The sequence below is a fragment of the Caretta caretta genome, chromosome 3 (genome assembly GCF_965140235.1).
Source record: "Caretta caretta isolate rCarCar2 chromosome 3, rCarCar1.hap1, whole genome shotgun sequence".
Lineage (NCBI taxonomy): Eukaryota > Metazoa > Chordata > Testudines > Cheloniidae > Caretta > Caretta caretta.
Window position 1 is genome coordinate 123,870,437 of NC_134208.1, and position 26,233 is coordinate 123,896,669.

The window sequence follows — 26,233 nt, forward strand, 5'->3', positions numbered from 1 at the left end:
TCTGAAAACCCAATATTATCACGCAAGCCAAGACATTTATTAAACAGGTAATAAAAAGCTTTCTTGCAAGCATTACTCCTATCTAATCTGAACCACAATGGTGTTTCATTTCAGTAGTTTTGTTTTTGTTCTGGGTTATACTTTTTTCTTAAAACAGTGGAAGGGACACCAACAAAATCTATCCCTCAAAACTATTTTCAGTATCTCTCATCCTTAAAGTAAGTATCAGTCTCTACAGACCACATTATATCATGCATGCCAAGGTATGTTTTGATTTGGTGATGTTTGCACAGAGGCTAAAGCAAGATTGGTAAAATCTGGGCACTTCTATACTACAATAGTCACCACTGAAAAATCAATATTTGCCAACAGTTGTCAAACATGGTAAATGAAATACCATGAGTTCTTCCCTCTATTCATAGAAAATAACTGCCTATTTCACATGCCACTGTGTGATAACTGATAGTAAATATTGAATTTTTAATTGTGATCACTGTGATTATGAAAACTGATGAAGGAGCAGTCTGTATTTGTAACTGTAATGATCCCTAAACTATAGATCTGACTTGTCCTCCAAGTTAAGCTCTGCTACGCGTTAGAGCTAAGCAATGGCAAAATGATTCAGAAAAATTAAGAAAGGTGTGAACCTCAACAAAAATCTCAAATATAGCCAAAATTCTCAGTTTTCTCAAATTAACTACAGCCAAACCATCACAGGTAGTGGTTTTGTCAAATTTCATAAATTATGCAGAAGGTGGTCTGGTCAGCAATTGCCTGGAAGACCTTCAAGGACAGTCTGGATGCTACAGGAAGGGGTAATGATAACACAGCATGGGGCACTTTTCCCCTTGAATCAGTATTGAACGAATGTTCCTACAATGAATGGTGCTTGAAGGTACCTGATATTTGGAGAAGGTAGGAAAATTAGATTCTGAACACTTAAAAAAATTAGAGACCTAATGACACTATAAAAATATAATTGTGAGCTCTGTTGTCCTGACCACATTCCCATGACTACTTCTGGCTACTTAAAATTTCCCGAACACTTTCACTTGAATTAGTTATTCTTTACATTGTGACTTGAACTATTGAACAGACTGCCACATTGCCTTCTTCTTCTCCTGATAGCAACTAGCAAAAGACTCAGAAACTAACAGCAAAACAAATTTTAAGTACATCAGAAGCAAGGAGTCAGCCAAACAATCAATGGGGCCGCTGGGTGATTGAGGTGCTAACGGGGTGCTGAAGGGAGTCAAGGCCATTGCAGAGAAGCTAAATAAATTATTTACTATAGAGGATGTGAGGAAGATTCCCACACCAGAGTCAGTCTTTTTAGGTGACAAGCCTGAGGAGCTGTCCCAGATTGAGGTGTCAATAGAGGAGGTTTGGGCAGCACAGCATGGGAGGAGGTGACCAGCCCCCTGTGGAGAAAGAAGTGGTTTGGGAGTATTTAGAAAAGCTGGAAGAGCACAAGTCCATGGGGCTGGATGCACTGCTTCCCAGAGTACTAATGGAGTTGGCGGATGTGATTGCAGAGCCATTGGCCATTATCTTTGAAAACTCATGGCGATCAGGAGAGGTCCCGGACGACTGGAAAGAGGCTAATGTAGTGCCCATCTTTAAAAAAGGGAAGAAGGAGGACCCGGGGAACTACAGGCCAGTCAGCCTCACCTCAGTCCCTGGAAAAATCATGAAGCAGGTACTCAAGGAATCAATTCTGAAGCACTTAGAGGAGAGGAAAGTGATCAGGAACAATCAGCATGGATTCACCAAGGGCAAGTCATCCCTGACTAATCTAATTGCCTTCTATTATGAGATAACTGGCTCTGCGGATGAGGGGAAAGCAGTGGACGTGTTATTCCTTGACTTTAGCAAAGCTTTTGACACGGTCTCCCACAGTATTCTTGCGAGCAAGTTAAAGAAGTATGGGCTAGATGAATGGACTATAAGATGGATAGAAAGCTGGCTAGATTGCCGGGCTCAACAGGAAGTGATCAATGGCTCCATTTCTAGTTGGCAGCCAGTATCAAGTGGAGTGCCCCAAGGGTCGGGCCTGGGGCTGGTTTTGTTCAATATCTTCATTAATGATCTGGAGGATGGCGTGGATTGCACTCTCAGCAAGTCTGCAGATGACACTAAACTGGGAGGAGAAGTAGGTACACTGGAGGGTAGGGATAGGATACAGAGGGACCTAGACAAATCAGAGGATTGGGCCAAAAGAAATCTGATGAGGTTCAACAAGGACAAGTGCAGAGTCCTGCACTTAGGATAGAAGAATCCCATGCACGGCTACAGACTAGGGACCGAATGGCTAGGCAGCAGTTCTGCAGAAAAGGACCGAGGGGTTACAGTGGACGAGAAGCTGGATATAAGTCAACAGTGTGCCCTTGTTGACAAGAAGGCCAATGGCATTTTGGGATGTATAAGTAGGGGCATTGCCAGCAGATCGAGGGACGTGATCGTTCCCCTCTATTCGACATTGGTGTGGCCTCATCTGGAGTAACGTGCCAGTTTTGGGCTCCACACTACAAGAAGGATGTGGAATAATTGGAAAACGGATAAAATTGGAAACCTCCAGCGGAGGGCAACAAAAATGATTAGGGTACTGAAATACATGACTTATGAGGAGAGGCTGAGGGAACTGGGATTGTTTAGTCTGTGGAAGAGAAGAATGAGGGCAGATTTGATAGCTGCTTTCAACTACCTGAAAGGGGGTTCCAAAGAGGATGGATCTAGACTGTTCTCAGTGGTAGAAGAGGACAGGACAAGGAGTAATGGTCTCAAGATGCAGTGGGGGAGATTTAGGTTGAATATTAGGAAAAACTTTTTCACTAGGAGGGTGGTGAAGCACTGGAATGCGTTACCTAGGGAGGTGGCGGAATCTCCTTCCTTCGAGGTTTTTAAGGTTAGGCTTGACAATGCCCTGGCTGGGATGATTTAGTTGGGGATTGGTCCTGCTTTGAGCAGGGGGTTGGACTAGATGACCTCCTGAGGTGCCTTCCAACCCTGATATTCTATGATTCTATGAAATTGATAAATTAAACAGTAACAATTCACCAGGACCAGATGATATTCACCCAATAGTCCTGGAGGAACTCAAATATGAAACTGTAGAACTACTACAGAACTGTAGGCTGCTGTTGTTTGTAGCCTATCATTTAAATCAGCTTCTGTATCAGATGACTGGAGGATAGCTAATGTGATGTTAATTTTTAAAATAGGCTCCAGAGGCGATCCTGGCAATTACAGGCCAGTAAGCCTAACTTCAGTAGCAGGCAAACTGGTTGAAACTACAATAAAGAACAGAATTTTCAGATACATAGATGAAAACAGTATGTTGGGCAAGAGTTAACACAGCCTTTGTAAAGGGAAATCATATCTCACTACTATATTAGAATTCTCTGAGGGTGTCAACAAGCATGTGGACACGGGTAATCAGTTGATATAGTGTACTTGGAGTTGCAGAAAGCTTTTGAAAGGGTCCCACACCAAAGGTTCCTAAGCAAAGTAGACTGTCATGAGATAAGATGGAAGATTCTCTCATGGACCACTAACTAGCCAAAAGACAGGAAACAAATGGTAGGAAAAAATGGCCAGTTTTCACAGTGGAGAGAGGTAAATAGCAGGGTCCCGCAAGGTAATGTACTGGGTCCAGTACTGTTCAACATCTTCATAAATTATCTGGAAAAAGAGGTAAATAGTGAGGAGGCAAAGTTTGCAGATGACATAAAATTACACACGGTCGTTAAATTCAGTGCTGACTGCAAAGAGTTACAAAAGGATTTCACAAAACTAGGTGACTGGGCAACAAAATGGCAGATGAAATTCAATGTTGATAAATGCAAAGCAATGCATATTGGAAAACATAATCCCAACTATACAAACAAAATGATGGGGTCTAAATTAGCTGTTACCACTCAAGAAAGAGATCTTGGAGTTATCGTGGATAGCTCTCTGAAAACATCCACTCAATCTGCAGAAGCAGTCAAAAAAGTTAATGTTAGGAACCATTAGGAAAGGGATAGATAATAAGACAGTAAATATAATGACACAATATGAATTCATGATACACCCATACCTTGAATACTGCAGGAAGTTCTCGTCGTCCCATCTCAAAAAAGATGTATTAGAAATGGAAAGGTGCAGAGAAGGGAAAAAAATTATTAAGGGTATGGAACAGGTTCTGTATGAGGAGAGATTAAAAAGACTGTTCAGCTTGGAAAAGAGATGACTAAGGGGGGATATGACAGAGAGCTATAAAATCATGAATTGTGCAGAAAAAGTGAATAAGGAAGTGTTATTTACTCCTTCACAAAACACATGAACCAGGGTCACCCAATGAAATTAATAGACAGCAGCTTTAAAACAAACAAAAGAAAATACTTCTTCACACAGTGCACAGTCAACCTGCAGGACTTGTTGCTGGGGGATATTGTGAAGGCCAAAACTACACCTTGGTTCAAAACAGAATTAGTTAAATTCATGGAAGGTAGGTCCCTCAATGATGTTAGACAAAATGGTTAGGAATGCAACCCCATGCTGTTGGTGTACCAAAGCCTCTGACTGCCAGATACTGGGACTGGACCATAGAGGATGGATCACTTCATGATTGCCCTGTTCCCTTTGAAACATTTGGCATTGACCACTCTTGGAGGACAGGATACTGGGCTAGATGGATCACTGGTCTGATCCAGTATCGCCCCAGTATGGACCCTTTCATTTGGTATCTATTTCCCCTCTGCCAAGGCTAACTCTGGTTTTAATAGGGATCAGTCCATTCATCTCCCCTCACTTTGTTCCTCTGTTCTCTCCCATGGAGTCCCTCTGACATGCCATATATCTAGACTAAAACATTAAAAATCCTATTTGCATGGAACCCATGGTTTTCACAAATTGGACTTCCAGGTTTGTGCTGCTCAAAGTTCAGAAAAGGGCAGGAAGAGGCCTTCTGTTAAGTCATAGCAAGTTGACTGTGTACCTCCATTAAACAAGTCAACATAACAGAAATGCACTCAGAGTATATTTCTATACTTGAAGAAGAGCTCTGTATAAGTTCAAAAGTTTGTTTCGCTTGCCAACACAAGTTGGTTCAATAAAATATATTACCTCACGGTGGCATGGTGCTGGTTGAGAAGCCCTTAATCAGCTCTTGCCACTCCAACCCCAATCAAGGGGAATGGATTGGGGCTGGGTGAACAGCCCTCTGCCTGCCTGGTAACTGGCTTCACCTGCCAGTCTTATTAACCCAGAGCTGTAAAGGCTGGGAGGAAGCCAGGGAAAAGGGGGAAGAGGGAAAGAGAAATGTCAGGCACAGAAGGAAGTGGGAGTCTCCTAGTCTGTTGCTGGCCAGGCCTGTTGTAGGCAAAGTAGCTGTGAAGCCTGTATATAGTTGTGAACTGGTGGTGGGAAACATTTTGAGAATAAAGAGCATGGGTGTTGCACCAGACTGAAGTGTCCCTGACTGATTGAAGAGGAAGGCCCAGGGGCTGAATACCCAGGGATGCAGGGTGAACCATGTGACACTCACCCACCTTGTCTCTCTAACGTAACAGAAAAGCATCATTATCCTCTGTGTGTAAAGTCTTATTCCCTTAGTGACATGGCCACTCTGAGGTCTTGTCTACACTGGGAGAGGCATGAAGGATTTGTGTAGCTACACATCACAGTAAAAAGCAGACTGCATCCACAGTGAAGAGTGTAGCTACATGTGGCAGTGAAAACTCTGGCAAAGGGGAGGCAGCAGGGCACTACACTGCTAAAATAGCAGTGTAGATGTGGGAGGAACAGCTTGGGCATGTAGAGAGCCATGTAGGGTACATACCCTAAGGTTCTGGTGTGTCTTTACTCTACTTGCCGAAGCAGTGCCCCACTGTCTATACTGCTATTTAAATCCATGCTACAGGGGACATGCATTGTATGTACTCTACACACTGCTGTAAGTGTAGGCATAGCCTTACTAACTGGCCGCATACCCCCATGTACATTCACTAGTCTGTTGTGAGTGGATCTGATCACTGGGCCCCACATGCTTCCAAGTCAACTTAGTGTGAGCAGAGTCTAGTCAGTATTACTAGCTCTTGATCTCTAGTGCACACTTGCATATTCAGACCTCTTTTATGACACCCTTCTCTGGGACATGGGGTGCTATTGCTCAGCCACCCTAGACACCCAAATCAAAGCCTGAGACTTCCCAAACCCCACCCCCTTCCCTGTCCATTCCACATGCTCTTCCAGCGTTCCACCTCAGCTGTGGGCACTCTGGGCTTCTAGTGTAGCCTCTTTAGGCACAACGGCAGGAAAGCAAGAAACACAGCCTTAGCAAACGAATTATTTAACCACAGAAACTTTACTCTTAAAGCACTCTAGAATCTCAGATCTTTGAAAATAACAGAAGCCCCGTTACGCATCCTTCCCTAGTTTGACCTCACCCGATCTGTGAGACCAAGGGCTTGTCAGTGGCTCAAGCTGAACAAAGTCTCTTGCCCTCTTTCTCCTGCAAGTCCTTGCCTGTGGTGATGGTCAACTCCCTCACCCTGGCCCATACTAAGCAGAAGCCCAGGAGGGTACTGTATAAACAAAACTCAAATTTCTGGAGTCAAGGCTGGGTCTAAGAACATGCAGGTGTCACCATGTATATAACTCATGAGTGGCTGGGAAAGCATTCATGTATTTAGCTGGGAGTGAATTTGCATGCTGAAGGCTGTGTGTGAGCAGGCCAGGTGTGGTACAACAGCAGTGTAAAAGGCACCCCAGGCTAGAGCGTTAAGAAAACACCGCTGTTCAACAGTCTAGATTGTACCCTAGGAAATCTCACAGGCTCCTTTGCAGAAAAGGTACTTTTCAACCAAGATCCATAATCTCCCTAATTAAGATATGCTGATAAAATGCTAGACAGAGTGGAGACCTTTAACGCCTTGCAGCTACAACTTCAAGGATAGGATAAGCCTTTCTTTCTTTGACATGATCAACAAAATTTAAAAAATCACACTTTTCCTGTGTTTAGTGTGCATGGGTTTTTTTTTAAGGAAAGGGGATAGAGAAGTAAAACTATGTTCATTTTTTACTCAAACAAATTGCTAAACACTGCTTTAAATGCATTCCAACTCCAAACACTCATGTATTCTCCCAGGCACCTTTTGTAATTCTTATTTGTTGCACAGCATTTACAGAATAAAAAGCCTTCCAAGTTGAACAGCTGGGTCTACATCCATAGTTTCACACTCTCCCCTCCCCTCTGCGCCCTACATGACCAGGCTAGCATGAAGACTTCTGAAGTACAGAATATCAATTGGAAGCTTACTATGGATTGCTTGCACAGCAAGTTAAATTATTGTATATGGTATATATTTAATTTCCCACATATAACAGTAAACATGATTGATTCTTCAATTTCAGAGCATCATTTTGGTAATTAAGAAAATAAATACTCTTTCCATAAATAGCTAACTTGTTTTTTCCAAGGAAATTTCTGTAGTGCAGTCGCTCATGTGTGACAGACAAATAACTATCCCTCTTCCTGTAGGCCCCTTTTTTTTCTTCTTTTTTTTAGAACCTGCCATTCATTTTCACACCTGATCGTATAAACCCCAGGACGTGGTTGTTGTGAAGAGGATTATCTTTCAGATCGATGCTGAAATTGATTCCAAACTGCACTATTTATCAGCCTGCAGCTAAAGCAACAGGAGTCAGGAAATATTTCCTCTCTTTCAAATCCCATTCTTATTCTACTGCTGGAAGGAACATTATAGTACAGTCTATATTAATACACAGTTTTCTGTTCTTTGTCCATGTGGAGAATCAAAGTCAAATAGTCAGTGCAGCTAGTTACATTATCACATTTTTTGAAAGACAGACAGAATGATGTTTGCCACAGAATAACTAACCTTTGTGCTGTTGCCAAGGAATTACTTAAACCTTAGATAGATAGACTCATTATGACTAATAAGGCTTCTGAATGCCTCCTATATATTTTCAAATAAAAAGTACCACGTCTTCAGCCTAATTTGACATAATGATCTGGAAAACATACCTATAGTCTCTTTTTAAAATTAAGTTTAAGGATGAATTTCATGCACCTGAAAATTGAAAGTTGATTGGACTGACTACATCCAGGCCTGCTATGAACAGATACAGTAAATTAAATCAACAGAATTTCATCAATCTATCTAGGTATTTGTAATGGGTCTGTCACTATCACATCTGAACATCAAACCAATTCAACCCTAATCTATCCATGGGCCTATTCTTATCACTGACTGACAAACTCTGTGGCGGACAGAGTCCAATGCCTGGTAAAAGTCAATGGGAGTCTGTCCATTGACTCCAACAGGCACTGCATTAGGCCTTTTTTCACAAGAGAATATGTTGAGACCATTAGCTAATTTTCACCTTTCACCTAAATGGTATTTGAATACAGGTCTCCAGTAGAGAAAAGCTGGTAAACTTTAACCAGCTATAGCACACAGACTCCAATATAACTTAAAATTTACAACATAACATAATTTACCAACAAATATTTATATACATTGCAGAGAAATTTAAATAACATCAATTACATAGTCTAAATGGCAACGTTAAGAAAAACAGCCAGTTTGGAAGAAGCATTGGTTTCTTTTCATTTCAGCTTATCATAATAAGAAACACTGCATTGTTTTTAATCAGGATGACTAAAACTGAACTCTAAAGGTTTATTAGCTATGTGGGGCCACTGATGACAACATCGGAATTTTATTCATTTCACAAAAGCTTTATTAAAATTAATTTTTTCTGTGTTATAATCAATCGAATACCTGTGAAGCATTAAAATTAAATAAGAAAGCCTACATTTTCAAAAGTTACTAGTGATTTCTGGTGTCTGAACATTTGGGTGTACCAAGTGCTTGGTACCTGCTGAGAATCAAGCCCTTTTAAGGTATGTTCAGCTGGATAGCCAGATATTGATGCACCCCAAACCACGTTTATCCATTGAGGCTGCAATGTTTACCATTTACATAGCAGTTTTCCTCTTTGGAATGCTTTACAAACATCAGATAATTAATCCTCACAACATTTCGCTAGCTAAGTAGCTAATATCCCCATTTCACAAGTGGAGTGAATGAGGAAGAAAGTTTAAGTGATTTATTGAAGACTACAAAGGTAATCAGCATCAGACACAATTTTAAATCTTAGGAGTTCCTGGGGTCCTATGCTCAGGTCCAAATACTGTTTCTCTCTCACAATTCATGCACATAACAAAACTTTCACAACAATATTTTTGTACTGTCACCTTTACAATGTCTTTACTTGGAATATTTAACTCGAATGACAAAAATAAATATTAGACAATGGTAAACTGAAAACTTTCCTTTGGGGTGCTTTCTGAGTTTTTTTCTTTTTTGACTTTTTGAATTTCAGAGTCCTAGGCTTTTTAAAATAGTCAATTTCATGGTTTCATGAAATGTTTACATCTGGAATTTCACAGCGTTGTAACCGTGCGGGTCCTGACCCGAAACAGGGTTGGGGGGGGTTGTGAGATTGTCAGGCTTACTTCTGTGCTGCTGCTGGCTGGGGTGCTGCCTTCTGAGCTGGGTGGCTGGAGAGCAGCGGTTGCTGGCCACCACCAGCAGCAACGCAGAAATGAGGGTCACAGGGTATAGGAAGGTCATCACTTTGGGGAGGGAGGCAGGGCCGGCCTCACAGGTGAGCGACCATCCAGGATCCCATGGTCGGGGCACCGTGGTCCTCCCTGCAGCCAGACCAAGGTCTCTTTAACCCCCAAAGGCTGGGCCCGGAGCCGGGGAGGGGCTGGGCTGGGAGCGCCCCAGCCAGGGGTTCCTACCATGGGTGAGGCTCCAGCTGCTACTCCCAGCAGGGCTGGAGAGTGATGGGACTTCCTCTTCCCCTGCATGGGCTGCTCCTGGGGCTGGGTCAGATTCACCTGTGGGAACCTCCTCCGTCTACAGGAAGCTCCGGCTGGGGCTAGCAGTTGGAGCCCAGAGCATGGTATGAGTCCTCATTGCTGACAACAGTCAGATTTCATGAGGGAGCTCAGATTTCATGGTCTGTGACATGTTTTTCATGGCCGTGAATTTGGTAGGGCCCTACAGATAAACCATGCTAATGTCAAATAGCAGTGCAAACACCCCCCTCAAAAAACAATCTGAAAAAAAAAATCAACATTATCTCCCTGTATTAAAGGTTCTCAAGATAAATCATGTCACTTTCTGTTTTGCATTTTTTAGGTTGGTTTGTTTGTTTGTTTTGGGGAGTTGTTAATTTATGGTATGACTGTCTTTTATTATATTAGCATAAATTTATTCTCACAACAAAACTAAGAGACACCCTTAAAAACTATCTGAGAGATGGTAAATCAAGTAGCATGTTAAATCTCAGACTTTTGCACTTGAATTTAAAACAGTCTTGTAAGACATGGTTTCAAAAATGTGCCACTACTGGAATAACATGACAAATGCTGTTCACAATTGTGATCTGTTGGCAGAGGTTAGTAAGGTGGCTTACATAGTCCTTGCCCACACTGCATGGTCTTATAAAATGCTTTAATTGAAGCACTTCCACAAAAATATACATTTATTGAATACATCAGTTCACTGATACTACTAAAATAATCTTAGTGTCTGCAGGGACACAAATTTAAGCTTTTTATAATCCTTTATTGACACTAGTAACAAACTTGGGGGAAAGGGAAACCATCTTATATAGCAAACTGCTCTGAATTATTAACCAATCAAATAACTTGATGGGTGAAGCATGAAAAGAATGTCATTGTAAGCCACAGAGAGTCCAATGAGTTGTTTTCCACTACCATTGTAGAAGGAGATTTTTTTTCTCATTATTTTTAATCTATCTTAATCAAAAATTAAAAACAAAGTATGTAAAAAGCCTGATAAAAATCAGGCTGCCAGATACAATATTAACAAAGACTTCAGATGTCTCATTTTCCATTTCAGTTTCCCATGTTCTGTTTCTGTATGAGACAAGAGCAAGGAGGCTCCCCCATTGTTCATGAGACACCACTCTAACAGAAAGAGATACTGTCTGCAGAACATATCAATATTTAGAGCAGCAAAGCACTCGGCAGGACAGTGGATTACAAATTTTAATGATCTGTGTCTAATGCACGAGTGCTAATTCTAAACATGATCAATACAGACAAGAATTCCTGTCAACACACACAGAGTTTTATTTTATTTTAAATTACATTTATATTATTTTATTTTTACTTTTTCACTGAGAATTGACAAAATCAAGGTTTTCACTGTTGATGGAACTATGCTTACATCAACAGAAGCAATGTCATTTCTAAAAGGTTTTTGATTTTTAATAGCACTTACACCTATTTGATAGTTAGACTTGACTTTACAACATATAACTAATGGAAACAACTACAATGAGTCTTTTTATATAAATATATTTGTTTGAAAAGTCATACTGAATTGTTACCATTTCATTTCTGTGATAATGCTTTGAAAGCACTTAACAACTACTCCATAAAACCACTAAAAATGCACTCTCATGTGTGTTAGAAAAAACAAAACAATAATTTTGTTCAGTTATATTTGCTTGGGAAATTGCATTTTAACTATCCTAGTGCATCTTGAGAATAACTGTAAAGAACGATTGCAAAAAAGCCCTGATTAATGGTGGGATATTAGATAAAACTGAGTTTTCTTTTATAAAGTATGTTCTTAGTAAAGAAACCTCTTGGGAAATTATTTCATTGACTTTTACAATTATGACTAATGCACTAGCCTTTTATTTTGGGCATAATATACGACTGTTGGCCACTTTTCAACACAGAGGCAATTGCTTTCCACAACAATTCTCAACTCAACTCAACTCATCTCTCTCTCTCTCTCTCTCTAATACAGATGTAGAAAGACAGAACTCAGATAACTGTTATCTTATAGCTATACATCACTGGTTTCTTATGAAATCACACTAACCAAGTGATCTGAATTGTTTGTCAAATTACTGGAAATTCAAGAATGTCACTAATGCTTTGTAGCATGGCTTTTCAGAGCTTTATAGCCTTATATTACAGTTTTTAAATTACTTCAAAGGGTTTTGAAGGGGTATAACTGAGGGCTAAAATTGACTATATTTATACACATAAAATGGTTGTAAATATCAATTTTATGTTATATTTTTGTGCATATTAACATATGGAGGCAGCAAGGTCTAGTAAATAGGGCACTGTACTACAGTCAGGAGACTTGGTTGTTTCTAGCTCTGTCACTGGCTTTCTGTGTGACCTTAGACCAGGGGTTCCCAAACTCGGTTCACGGCTTGTTCAGGGTAAGCCCCTGGTGGGCCGTGAGATACTTTGTTTACCTGAGCGTCCGCAGGTACGGCTGCTTGCAGCTCCCAGTGGCCGTGGTTTGCCGTTCCTGGCCAATGGGAACTGCAGGAAACGGTGGCCCAGCCCGTGCTGCTTCCTGCAGCTCCCATTGGCCGGGAATGGCAAACTGTGGCCACTGGGAGCTGCGAGTGGCCGTACCTGCGGACGCTCAGGTAAAAAACATCTCGCAGCCCACCAGGGACTTACCCTGAACAAGCCGCGAACCAAGTTTGGGAACCCCTGCTTTAGACCAATCTCTCCATCTCTTTGTGCCCTCTTCATAACCTTTGTCTTCTCTATTTAGACTATAAACTCTTCAGAGCACAGATCATTTTCTACTATGAGTTTGTATAGCACCTAGCAAAATGGGGCACCAATTTCAGTGAGGTCTCTAGGAACTAGTATAACAGAAAGAATAAGAATAAGAATTTTCAACTTAAAATTTCTATTTTGACGAGCAGTTCCTATGCAGCCCAATAGTGGACAAGCAGATTTGGGTAATTTTTGAACTTTTGAGGAAGTTTAGTCAGCAGCCATATTGCCTGACTTTTGAGGACTGAATTTTATAACAGTAACATTCTTTTAATGATTACTCAGTTGTGTAACTTTTTGTAACTGAAAAACAATTAAATGGTTTGTTTAAAAAATAAGAGAGAATAAGAGATAATTAGGAAAGGAAATAAATTATACAAGTATGAGTAACTGAAATCTGGATTTATATTCAAATCAAGCTTTTTATCCTCAACATCAAAGCCCTGCACAACTCTGCCCCTTCTACTTTTCTGCTGTCATTCCATCCCAGCCCTTTCTTCGTCCGTCTATCCTCTTCCACAGTTTCTTCTATACTCCTTCTTTGTGCTGTCCTGCTAAACACTTATTTGTGCTTTCTTCCCTGCCACCCCTTATACTTAAAACTCTCTCCCTCTCCTTCAGTGCCAAATAGCCTCCACCTCTTCATATACCACTCCTGAAAAGATTTTCTGTGACAATAACCCTGAGATTCAGTAGATTAAAAAAGGCCAACCAAGATATCTACAAGACTGAACCATCACTCAGTGTATTATATGTAATTCAACTGTACTGTCCGAGTCTAATTTAAATCAAACTTTGAGAAATTACAGTAATGACTTGAATTAAACTCCTTAGAGTAGTGATCATGTCTCCCTGTTTATCTGTAATGTGCCAAGTACAAAAAAAGGGCTCAGAAAATAATTAACAACAGTACTTCTCCTGGGTCTCCTCTTTTTCTGTACGTCAAAGGGTCTAATTCACCCCTGCATTACTCTAATTTTTATTTCTATGTAATTCTTTTGATTTCAAAGCAGTTACACTGGCATAAAAGTGGAATAACATAGTGGTGAATTAGCCCTAAGATATGTCAGTGGTGGTTCTTTGCTTTATTCCAACGAATTAACAGTCTGTTTGATATGAGAGTGCAAGAGGATCATTATGTCTAAAGGAGATGATTAAAAACAACAGATATGAGGCACTTGCAAAATATGAGCCTGAGCTTCATGAAACAGCAGTAAGGTTTATTACGTAAATTCAATACTTCTTGCTAACTATAAATTTTTCAAACTAGATATGCAATGGCATATACATAAAATAGCTACTTTTTAAGTATCAAGCACTGTTTTCACAAGGTTCTTATTTTGGAAATAATTACTGGTGTTATTCTGACATGATAAGTTATTTTTTCGCATATTGATGTAAATCATGGTATGATGCTACATCCCATAAATGGCTAGAATCTGAAGGGGATACTGTAAAATAGTTTATGCTCATATTTTAATTTATGTCCAAATTGTAATCTAACAGGGACTATCCTCTGGATTTCAAACATATATTTGAAAGCCACAGTGTCTGTACAGTCCTTTGAAAATGTATAGGATAAAGCCAGATTTTCAATAGTATTTAAGCACCTAAAGATGCAGATAGGTGCCTAGTGGGATTTTCAAATGTACCTAGGTACCTAACTCCCATTGATTTAATGGATTTGGGCTAGTTCTGCTCCATCCTGATAATGCCAAACTGACAATTTTTATAATGCCATTCAGAAGAAGAGGTTACTCATCTTGTGCAGTAATTGTGGTTTTTCGAAATGTGTCCCCCTATGGGCGCTCTACTGTAGATGTACCCATGTCCCTGCACCTCAGATCAGAGATTTTAGGTAGCAATATCTGTTTGGCTCACACATGCGCTCTCCCTGCCACATGCTCTGCCTTCCTTCTCCACCACAGAGCTCACTGGTAAGAACTCTGAAGTAGAGCGGTGGACGGGGATCGTGGCGCATCCATTAGCGACACACATCTCGAAAAATCACAGTTACTCCACAAGGTGAGTAATCCCTTCTTCTTCTTCAAGTGGTGTCCCTATGAGTGCTCCACTGTAGGTGACTCTATAGCAGTACCCCTGATGGAGGGGTGGGGCTTCAGAGTCAAGTGTAATAGTGAGGATAATATGGCACTGGATGCTGAGTCATGAGTGATTGGGTAATGTTCAGCGAAAGTATGAGCAGATGCCCAAGTTGCTACGCTGCATATTTCTGTGATGGGGATGTTCTTGAGGAAGGCTACGGAAGTGGAAGGAGATTTCATGGAATGAGTTTGAACTCCGTTTGTGATCCTGAGGAAAAATTTCTGCTGTGAGTGTCTGTTGTAGCGTTTTGTATGCCTGGAACATCGGCTGCTGAGATGCTGATGTGGTGTCAAATTCACCAATTCCAGAATGTCACTGCCTCAGCACAAAGGGAAGGTGATCTCGCTCCTCCCTGGTGATTTATGTAAAACATACATGCTATGCTGTCTGTCATAATCTTTATGTTTGGCTATTCAAGAGAGTTTTTGACTGTCGAGGGCATCAATAGCAGTTTGCTTAATCTGTGTCTGCCTGGTACGTACAATGTTTTGAGCCATCCTTTAAGGCAATGCATGTGGAGTTTGCGTGACTTATTATAAATGTACCTGCCACTCTGTGCCCCAGTAGTTGAAGGTAATTTGTAGCCGAGGTCTGGGGGCTGGCTTGGATTGTCAAGATTAAGTTGGTTTAGGTGTTGCACCTGTGTAACAGGAGAAAGTTTTGGCCTTTACTGAATTTAAGTAGCCCCTATGAATTCTAAATGCTGTACTGGAGTTAGAGTCGACCTTTGAACATTAGTTGTAGTCTCAGATGTAGGAACAGATCCATAGTCTTTTATGTGGCTGTCAAGGTGTCATCAAAGGAACGTGCCTTGAGCAGGCAGTCATCTAGATACCGAAATATCATAAATCCTAGTTTGCGAAGATGTGCTGTCACCACAGAAAGAACCTTTGAGAAGATGATAGGACAAATGGAAGCACCTTTTACTGAGAATGATTTTGACCCAGGGTAAATCTTAGAAATCTCCTGTAGGATGGGTAGATTATGATATGAAAATAAGCATCTTGTAGGTCGAGGGCCGAGAACCAGCCTCCCTGGTACAGAGTTGGGATTACTGCTGCCAAAGTAACCATTTTGAAGTGTTGTATCTTTATAAATCTGTTGAGTGATCTCATATCACATTGCCGTTCCCTTTTGGTATCAGGAATTATTTAGAATAAAACCCATCCTCCTGTGTTGAATGGGAACTGGTTCTATAGCACCTAGGTTTAGGAGATAGTCTGTTTCCTGACATAACAGGTGCTCCTGGGAATGTCCCTGAAGAGGGACAAAAAGGAAGAATGGGTAGGAGAAAGGGAGGTAAAGTGGACTGAATATCCCTTGGAGATGATCTTCAATACCTACTTTCTGTCATTATACATTTCCAGTGTTGCCAGAAAACAGTAAGACGGTTGCCAAAACGATGCCAAGGGTCGGATTGTTGCAGCTAATGCAGTGGGAGTGGTACCTTGGGGCCTCGACCAATGCATCAAAAGTGGTCTTTAGATGTGGATGGCTGTGATGCTGAGGGTTGGGGGGCAGTTGGTTTTCACTTTTGTATTTGTTGTCTCTTCTGCTGGGGTTCATAATGTCTCTGGGGTGGAGTGCCATCACCAGAGACAGGCTGGGATCTTTGTGCCATCCGGGACCTATTGTATCTCCTTTTCTGTGTAGGTGTATAAATTCCCAGGGAACGCAACATGGCTCTACAGTCTTTCAGTGTGTGGAGGGATTCATCTGTTTTTTCTGCAAATAATTTGGATCCTTCGAATGGCAGATCCTCTACAGTAGATTGGACTTCCTTTGAGAGGCTGGAAATGTGAAGCCATGAAGCTCTCCACATGACCACTCCTGTTGAGATGGCGTGGGCAGGTGTATCAGCAGCATCTAGAGAGGTTTGCAACTATGTCCTCACAAGAAGCTGAACCTCAGCGATGATGGCATGGAACTATTCTCTTTGATCAGTGACAGATATTCAGTAAAGGTATTGAGCTTAAAGTAATTGATATGACTATATTTTGCTGTAAGGGCTTTATAATTAGGAATCCTAAATTGTAGGGTTACTGAGGAGTATGATTTTCTTCCAAATAAAATCCAGTCATTTCCAGTCTTTGTCATAAGGTGTTGATTTAGTGTGGTGCTCTCTACCACATTCATTTACAGTGTCTACAATAAGGGAATTTGGGGATGGATGAGAAAATAAAAAGTCTATGTCCTTAGAGGGAACATAATATTTTTATCTGCTTTTTTTCATGTGGGAGGCATTATTGCTGGTGTCTGCCAGATGGCTTTTGCTGGGTCTACCAGGGTCTCGTTGACAGGGAGTACAATACGAGCTGATGATGAAGTATGTAAGATATCGAACAGCTTATGTTGTGACTCCTTTGCTTCTTTGCTGAGGGGAATTTGTAGCAAGTCTGCTCCTCTCTTAGTAAGATCTGGAATTGTTTGAAATCTTCTGCCATGGTTGGTGGAGGACTAATAACGGCTTCACCAGGAGAGAATGAAGAGATGTTCATTGTTGAAGTAATCTCCTTGTCCATTCTTGCTTCCTGTTCCTCAAAAGTCTCCTCTTGAGGATCAGGAGTCAAGATAGGGAAGCTGAGGGAAACTGTCGTCCTCTATCGCGATGGGCAACGCTCGAGGTAGCTGGAGAACTGGCAGGCTGCCCATGGGTCTCAGTATGGCCACTGAGGTGGTGCAAAGGGCATGAGTGGGGGCACCCAAGGGTGGGCCCTACAAACTGGGTGGGCCTTAACTCTCATGGAGATACAGAGGCTCTGAGACTGTTTCCGGTGACTGGTCCCTTGGTATTGTATTGGGGAGCCTTCCACCGAGACTCAGTATATGTCATCCTCATCCTTCTCTTTCTCATCACTCAGTAGAAATGGAGCAGTTAAGGACACTGATGGTGACTGTCTTGGTACTGCAGGAATGTTAGGGGACCAAGATGTAGCCGGTACCACAATTGTGTAAGTACTGATTAGGGGCAATTCCAGTGTCTCTGAGACCAGCAAGCTTTGGAGAAACAGAGTTCTTGTGGTACTGTGGTAACAGCTGATACCATTGAGGCAGGCTGTGTGGGAGCAGTTGAAGTAGAAGGAGTCAATGGTTCCAGCAGTCTTCTTCACTCCGACAAATGGCCAATAGATATCAGTCGGGGCTTTTTGGGGGCCAAACTACTCAGTACTGAGGCCCTCATTGACGCCATTGGCACCACGTTCGTGTATTGTTCTCTATCACTCCTTTCTCCTGAAGGTACCAATCTTCCTGAGCCTATGCCCTTACGATCTTTAGGGCTAGTGATGGTACAGGTATCTGAGAAGCCTACAGCCTCATGGGTACCCAGCCTCAGGTCAGTTGGTACTGAGAAGGTCGACCTAGTCAATTCTCTATTCTAGGGACTTGTAGCCCACTTTTTTGAGAGGAGTCACAAGATTTCCATTTTGAAGTCACTGGAGTGTTGAGCTGAGGTCATTGATGGGATTGACATCTCAGCCAGTACCAATGTATAGGGTGGGTCCTGGGTCGTAGGCTGGTCCAAGTGAACTTTCCATCGTGAGAAGGCTGAGCTTCAGTTCACGTTTTTTTCTTGCCCTTGATTTTCGTTTCAGTCAAAAAGTGCACTTTTGTGGACTTAGGACACTCCAAGACAGCGAATGCAGTATGAATGTCCATCACTGAATGGGGTAGCTTCTCTGCAGACGAGACAGCATTTAAACCCGAGGGATACACTTCACAGGTTTCATTTCCCAAAAGGGAAGAGATGAAGAAGAGCTAACTAAAGACAGGGACATAGCTATTCCAGAAAATAAAATTAAAGAAAAAGATATTTCTTTTATTAAAAGTGAAGGAGATTATTAACCTAATGAAAATTCTATGAACTATACTATTAATTAGAAGCAAAGGTCAAAATTAGGTAAGTAATTGTAAAATCAGACTCTGCTATTGCTCTGTCTCAGGACAAAGGCGGTTGAGAAGGAACTGGGAACGGTTCACCTGGAGCACCCATAGGGACACTACTCAAAGAAGACACTGCTTTCGTTACCTCTGTTCAGAATGACAAGTGCCCAAGAAATTTTCCTCATGAAAATGAGTGATATTCTGCAAGGCCTGGAGAGTGAAAATGTATATGGCTGCCCATCTCGTTTGTGGAAAGTCTAAGGAAGAACATAAGGTTAAAATAAATTCTGAAAGTAACTGAGATTGTTCAATGAAAATTAAATAGGGAAACATATATTCTGTTACAAGCCCAACTATTATTCTTATAGCATGAGACTAAAGGGGATGAGAGGAGATCTACAAAATAACAAAACTACAGCTGAACTAACTGCCTAAATATGTCTCAGCCATATGTTCCTTGGTAAGATATAAGTTTTGAGAAAAATCATACTAACCTATCCTCAATACGCCAATCTCTTTATGAATCTTAGTATGGATCTAAGACAAAGGCTTCTGAGGATCTAAAGCGTTTACTGACCACCATATTATGATAGTTCCAGGTTTCCAGGTCTATTGCAGCAGATGCCAGCAGCTATGGTCTCAATGGGATGTTACTCCAGTTACACAGAAATTACTGAAGCATGTTGTTCCAGATAGCTTTTTGAAACGGAGACCATGGGCATAAACAAAATGTTTACTGACCATCTATATCTATAATATGTTGTTATATATTACATTTTCTTAAAGAATGTTTATACAGAACACATAGGTTTGGATAAAATGTGAAGTTATGTGTACTGTTTCTTTCAATTTGTAGCAGGAAACCAGGCAGAAGACGCTAAGGAAGATTCTAGGCAGAAGTTCTGCACTGGAACAGAATGAGAGACAGTAGTTGTATGCAGAATGTCATTGCAAACCAAAAAACTGTGGGCTTAATCCTCCACTGTGTTGCGCTTTATGTCATTTACACTTTCACAAAGAGGATACAACACACTATCAAATCATAATAGAAGCATGTTACACCCACTTTGCACAAATGTAAATGAAAACACAAGCTACAAGACAGTAGACAATCAAATCCACAATGTGTGACATCTTCACATTTTTCATGTAAAGTTATTTAATACTTTCAGACTTTTCCCCTTTTAATTTAGAAGACTAAAAAGTGTGCAAACATCTGCTTAGCACACAATAAGTAGTTATAGTAGAAAGGCTTCAAAGACTTGAAGATAAAGTTTAATGAGATTGTCCATTCAACTGTCAATATCTGAATTAGATATCTGTTCTGTAACTGATTATATATGTTGGATTCCTTAGCAAATAAAAGTGTCTTCAAATAAAAATATTTATTTTATATAGTGTCTTTCATAATAAACGTATCACAGAGAAAGGCAAAGAGAATCCATAATCCACCTAGCTAATTGTGCAATGTTGTACATGTAAGAAAAAATCCTTCCAGCACCTGCAATCAGTTTACAGCCTAAAATAAGAGACTGGTTTGCCCTTAACTTACATTACCTCAAATTGTATTAATAGTCATAAATTATGCACCTCTTTTAAAATTTTGCTACAGTAGCTGACTCCAAACCCCCCCCCCCCATCCCCTTCGGTGTAAAGGAATTCCACAGGTTTACTATACACTATTTTAAATAGCATTTTCTTTGATTTGTTACAAATTTGCCAGCCACCAACTTCATCATGAATTCTCCCTGGATTTTTGTAATATGGGACAGTGTATAAAAAATGGACTAATCTATTTTCTATATTCTATCAGAATTTTGAATACTTTTGTCAAGTCCTCTCTAAGGCTCTTCCCTCATCCTGCAATTTCTTGTGGGCGAGAGGCCTGCTGCGCCCCCACACAGAGTCCAGCAGGCCTCCATGAAGTGACAACAGTCCATCCACTCACAAGAAATTACAGGATTGCAGCCTAATTCTTTGCCTTTCCAAATACATAATTGTAGTTTTTGCAAGTTTCAGTGTTTCTCTAGCCATCTTTATTGCCTTTTCTGGACTATTTCAAATTCAGACTCTTTTATTTAACATGAAGTGAGTAAAACTGAACAATGTATTCTGAAGAAAGGCACGCCATTGTTCAATAAGTCTTTATAACACTTTATTATGTTTTATTCCTTTTTTTAATGCATCCAAACATCTTATTTGCTTTTTTAATTGATGCTGTGCACAGGGTATGTGATGAAACTGCTGTTATCAGGCATACTGGGGGAACAACTAGTCTCTTGGTAACTATCTTCTATTAATTCAATATCTCTAGGGTACAAAACATGCTATTTCTCTCTAAATAGAAATATGATAATGCCTCTTATAATGTAACTCCATTTTGACGCACTTACATAAATACTATGTTATACAGTTTCCCTTTGATGCACTTATCAATATAATAGAAGAATTTTTAAAGTGAGCAATAACACTAAAAATATATTATAATGAAGCTTCTACGAAAACACTATTCTAACCCTATAGATCCATATGCATCTTATCAGATCATTGGTTTCTTTATTCCATACATGAGTCTATGCAAAATATTAAACTAAAATAAACTGCTTTATTATGTTAGAATATGCAAAGTTATATGATAAAGGAATGAGTTAAATAGTATGTGGCAAGCAGAATTCTATACGAAACACTTTCTGACTACATGTTGTAAAACAATTAATACTCCTTGAAACACTGGACATTCTAAAACACAGCAGAGCTAGGGTTTCTCATTATCCTGGATTATTTCTACAATATATTCAGAAAGTATAGAAATCAGTGCTAGATACCAAAATGACAAACACTTTAAATAATACAAGCGCTCAGATACTATGATAATGGAAGCAGAGTAAGTACTGATATAGATATATAGTTAATAATAATGAATCAGCCCATGTAGAGAGCTTTTTCAGTCATAGATATCAATGGAAGTTGAGGGCTCATAACATGTTGCAGGAGTGCTCAGCACCTTGCAGAATCAAATGTTATCTAGGCAATATATTGTATGTTATTTTCAATAGCAACATTAAGTGGTAACTTAGTGGCACTAACCCACAAAAGAAAGCCATAAAACATGAGTTAGGGTGTCTTCCAAAATTGAGTTCAATAGGCAAGCTATTAAATTGTCTCTTTTTACAGTTATGTATTTAAGGACATGCCTTTATCTTACAGGACACATTATTGTACCATAAAATTCATATAATTTTTGCAGATATGACCTTAAAAACTGGGGTACTCACTATTCTACACAGACACCATGGGCATTCAGATCCAGTAGGTGGCTTTGAAAATCTCAGCCTAAATTGCCAACAGCACAGTTTTAAAGAACAGTGATTTATCCTAGTATTCTGGTCAAATTTTTCTCCCTCCCATTGTTATACACTGTGTACTGTTTGGCTGCTGTCCTTCACCCCAGAGATAGCTGCATTTTAGCTGTGTTTCATGTACATATTGTAGTTTACGTATTTGAAAATCTTTTGAAATAAAAGGTGATAAATAAGTGTAAAATATCTAACTATAATTATGATACAGGAAACCAAGATTTGCTCCCATATTATACATGCTCCCCTTGAGCTATGAATCTGAATAGAAGTTTTACTCTGGATGGAATTTGTATTGCAGATTTATAAATCCGTCAGGTTTGTAATAGAAGTGCTGACACAAACTTAGCTTGAGCATCACAAAGGCAAGGCTGTGATGTTTCTCAATTTTTAAAATGTATTTATTTATTACCAGAGTCCTAACAGATATGTTTTGTTCTGTTAAAATTCCCCCCAAAAGTTAATTACTTGTCTATCAAAAAGAGATGTTTTTATGTTTTGTGGATATTATGTTTTTAAAAATACAGAAATAAGAGTGTTGAATATCCAACATTCATACAAAGCAATGCTCTTATAATTTCCTCACAACTATTAAAACACCTATCGGAAATAAATGCCCCAAATCAACCCAACTGTTGGCAGCAGTTTCATCAGGCTAAAGACAGACTCCAACTGGATGAGATGCATGTGCTTGTTTTTGCTGTAAGAAGTAAAATCATAGAATCATAGAATATCAGGGTTGGAAGGGACCCCAGAAGGTCATCTAGTCCAACCCCCTGCTCGAAGCAGGACCAATTCCCAGTTAAATCATCCCAGCCAGGGCTTTGTCAAGCCTGACCTTAAAAACCTCTAAGGAAGGAGATTCTACCACCTCCCTAGGTAACGCATTCCAGTGTTTCACCACCCTCATAGTGAAAAAGTTTTTCCTAATATCCAATCTAAACCTCCCCCACTGCAGCTTGAGACCATTACTCCTCGTTCTGTCATCTGATACCATTGAGAACAGTCTAGAGCCATCCTCTTTGGAACCCCCTTTCAGGTAGTTGAAAACAGCTATCAAATCCCCCCTCATTCTTCTCTTCTGCAGGCTAAACAATCCCAGCTCCCTCAGCCTCTCCTCATAAGTCATGTGTTCTAGACCCCTAATCATTTTTGTTGCCCTTCGCTGGACTCTCTCCAATTTATCCACATCCTTCTTGAAGTGTGGGGCCCAAAACTGGACACAGTACTCCAGATGAGGCCTCACCAATGTCGAATAGAGGGGAACGATCACGTCCCTCGATCTGCTCGCTATGCCCCTACTTATACATCCCAAAATGCCATTGGCCTTCTTGGCAACAAGGGCACACTGCTGACTCATATCCAGCTTCTCGTCCACTGTCACCCCTAGGTCCTTTTCCGCAGAACTGCTGCCTAGCCATTCGGTCCCTAGTCTGTAGCTGTGCATTGGGTTCTTCCGTCCTAAGTGCAGGACCCTGCACTTATCCTTATTGAACCTCATCAGATTTCTTTTGGCCCAATCCTCCAATTTGTCTAGGTCCTTCTGTATCCTATCCCTCCCCTCCAGCGTATCTACCACTCCTCCCAGTTTAGTATCATCCGCAAATTTGCTGAGAGTGCAATCCACACCATCCTCCAGATCATTTATGAAGATATTGAACAAAACCGGCCCCAGGACCGACCCTTGGGGCACTCCACTTGATACCGGCTGCCAACTAGACAAGGAGCCATTGATCACTACCCGTTGAGCCCGACAATCTAGCCAGCTTTCTACCCACCTTATAGTGCATTCATCCAGCCCATACTTCCTTAACTTGCTGACAAGAATACTGTGGGAGACCGTGTCAAAAGCTTTGCTAAAGTCAAGAAACAATACATCCACTGCTTTCCCTTCATCCACAGAACCAGTAATCTCATCATAAAAGGCGATTAGATTAGTCAGGCATGACCTTCCCTTGGTGAATCCATGCTGGCTGTTCCTGATCACTTTCCTCTCATGCAAGTGCTTCAGGATTGATTCTTTGAGGACCTGCTCCATGATTTTTCCAGGGACTGAGGTGAGGCTGACTGGCCTGTAGTTCCCAGGATCCTCCTTCTTCCCTTTTTTAAAGATTGGCACTACATTAGCCTTTTTCCAGTCATCCGGGACTTCCCCCGTTCTCCACGAGTTTTCAAAGATAATGGCCAATGGCTCTGCAATCACAGCCGCCAATTCCTTCAGCACTCTCGGATGCAACTCGTCCGGCCCCATGGACTTGTGCACGTCCAGCTTTTCTAAATAGTCCCTAACCACCTCTATCTCCACAGAGGGCTGGCCATCTCTTCCCCATTTTGCGATGCCCAGCGCAGCAGTCTGGGAGCTGACCTTGTTAGTGAAAACAGAGGCAAAAAAAACATTGAGTACATTAGCTTTTTCCACATCCTCTGTCACTAGGTTGCCTCCTTCATTCATTAAGGGGCCCACACTTTCCTTGGCTTTCTTCTTGTTGCCAACATACCTGAAGAAACCCTTCTTCTAAAATATCCCTGCATATGCTTTCCCATGATTAGAGGACAGAAAAAACACAGGTTACCTCATTGTTAAATGTAATAGTGACTGTGTTGGCAAAAGAGTCTCTTTTCTTCTTAAACTTTGTAACTGAACTTGCTTTACATAACATAAAATGGTGTAATTGTTCCTCTAGTACATGATAAAACTTACACACCAAAAAAAGAAATCAAAAGTATTACATCATTCTGTTATGTATATATGTTATACTTAGATGTAAGGATGCCTATTGCATTTATATTATTGAAACATGTTAAACAGTTGTTAAAAGAAAAATAAATCACGTTAAGCTTAATTCATTCACTGTTTCTAAGATGCTGGAATTACTGCTGACTACAGCTGACTATCCTATCTGTGTGAGTTTTAAGAGCCTAAGCCCATTGACTTCAATCACCTTTGGAGCAGGTCCTAAAAGAAATCATATAATTAATGACACAAAAATACATTCTCTATTCCATAGTCTAACACAAACAAGCTCATTAGCAAAGTAAGCACACAATCCTGCATTGCTGTACTCCCCAAAACTCCCAATAGACTTTAATGGGAAATTAGGAATGGGAAATAACTCTCCTAATGTACACATTGAGTAAGAAGGGAGACCAAGTAGATATAGGACTTGTATACATAGGGTGTGAAAAGCACTATTATATCTTCTTGTTCTAATTTTCATGTAACTTAAATAAACTTGTGTAATCTCAAAAACAAGACAAATTTTAAGCTAGATCCTCATGGAGCTTTGCTACTTTACAGCTGAGGATCTGGCCCTTAGTTTTTTATAAAGTGATCTCTTTCATCTGGCAGGTTTTTCACTTCTTTCAGCTCTTCATCTCTGATAAAAACATCGTAGCACATTCTTTTGTGCCATGCTCCTTTAAAAGCAAAGGGAAAAGCGCTTTCCTTGTTTTCTTTCCTTATTTAGAGATAATATTTTCTCCAGAAAACAGTGCTGATGTCTTAAAAGCTACATTGATGGATGCTGGTATTAGTAACAGACACATCACAGCATTAGACCTTACAAAACAAGTACTCTAAACTTTTTGACCAAAAATAAGATTTCTTTTTGAATTATAAACTTACAAAAGCTAAGGCATGCTTAAAAGAAACGTAGCACATTAAAATAAAATATGGGTTTTCTTGTTTAAAAGGCTACAGTAAATTAATATACACTGATATTTCATCGTGGTTGGAATCTGATAGAAACATGGATGTCTGTCTCCCTAATAGAGCAAGTTAACTATTAAACACATGCTATGTGCTGCCCAGCTCCATTCTGTTAATCTTTTTATTTGCCTTAAATCCCAATTACCAATGCTAATCTTAAACATGCCAAATGCCATAAAAGATACTTACTTAATCTGATATTTTTAAATGTGAAGCACATATTTATGAAAAGTTGGTTAAAGATAATGACAATTTTGAATATTTTTAATAAAAACTATGGGAGGCTGGTATTTTATATAGTTTTAATATTGAATTGCATTATAGATAAAAGCTGGAATAAGTTCTGAGAACAGGCAAGACAAACCTATTTGCTTACTTTGTTTCAAATGTGGTTCAAGACACAGACATTAGTGAAATAGAGAACACAGATGGTTTGATGGTACCTACACGTGTACACCATGCCATATTTGCAGTAAAACTATCGACAAAAGATACAGAACAATATGTTTTCCATTTCTTGAATTTATATGC

The 26,233-nt window shown here is 40.2% G+C and overlaps 1 protein-coding gene across 4 annotated transcripts in view; it reads right to left on the reverse strand.

Moving 5' to 3' along the window:
• The window catches only part of PRKN (parkin RBR E3 ubiquitin protein ligase), a 1,262,808-nt gene that overhangs the window by 1,084,070 nt on the left and 152,505 nt on the right, over nt 1-26,233 (reverse strand). The window lies entirely within an intron of this gene.